This window comes from Perkinsus marinus, assembly GCF_000006405.1.
Source record: "Perkinsus marinus ATCC 50983 genomic scaffold scf_1104296966994, whole genome shotgun sequence".
NCBI classification, from domain to species: domain Eukaryota; phylum Perkinsozoa; order Perkinsida; family Perkinsidae; genus Perkinsus; species Perkinsus marinus.
Window position 1 is genome coordinate 1 of NW_003203720.1, and position 972 is coordinate 972.

A 972-nucleotide genomic window follows, 5' to 3' on the forward strand; every position below is an offset into this window, starting at 1 on the left:
CCGGACCATCTGCTTGGAAGGCAGATATCCTAACCATTAGACTAGCGGTGCATATCACTTATGTAGTGATTGAGTATTCCTGCGATACTTGTAGAGGGACATCTGAATCCCTTCTCGGACGTACCGTCGTCAACCATCCCGCGGCCAAGAGTCTGATTAGGCCTTAAACGCGTACCCGAGATCGCGAACTGCTACTACATCTCTCGCATGGTAGGCAGCATTCCATCTCGATTGATAACTCCAACTGGTAAGGTTCTCATCGCATACTACAGCTAGCTCGGCACAAGCTGCACAACTTTTTCGTGACATCGAAGTTCCTGCTTGCAAGCACATTTTGAGACCGCATGCGGCGGCTCGTGAATTTGGGCTGTTGGTTCATCTCCGCAACGCGTTCTGAGGTACCGGGCGGTCATTCATCATTCCTGCAAGGAGTTCTACTCTAGGTGAATAGCTCTTTTCTATGCACGGACAACGCTTTATTAACGTTGTTTTTCCCCTGAACTGGCACGGTTGGGCCAATCGCACGGAATGGTACGAAAACACCGTTTCTGTTTAGTGGAAATTTTTCGGTAAGACTGATCTATGCAGTCGGTAAGCTGCACCTCTCAGTTTGATAACCATCTCGAGTGTATTGTGATGAATAGCAGCTCCTTGTTTCGATCAAGGGACCTTTGGGTTATGAGCTCAACACGCTATCCACTGCGCCAAGCTGCTCATGCGTACAAACTCCTGTATCGCCCTGACGTGCTGAGCATAACTGTTCCACGATAGCCTAGAGACCCCACTCTCGTTAATACGAACTGCACCGCCCGGGAATTGAACCCGGACTATCTGCTTGGAAGGCAGATATCCTAACCATTAGACTAGCGGTGCATATCGCCTATGTAGTGACTGAGTATTCCTGTGATACTTGTAGAAGGACATCTGAATCCCTTCTCGGACGTACCGTCGTCAACCATCCCGCGGCCAAGA

The 972-nt window shown here is 49.5% G+C and overlaps 2 non-coding genes across 2 annotated transcripts; both read right to left on the reverse strand.

The window, feature by feature from the left end:
• Positions 1-641: 641 nt before the first annotated feature.
• Positions 642-714, reverse strand: Pmar_PMAR028786. Its single transcript has one exon. It is a non-coding gene; the product is annotated as a tRNA-Met (tRNA).
• Positions 715-801: 87 nt separating this feature from the next.
• Positions 802-873, reverse strand: Pmar_PMAR028787. The gene has a single exon. It is a non-coding gene; the product is annotated as a tRNA-Gly (tRNA).
• Between the last annotated feature and the right edge of the window lie 99 nt (positions 874-972).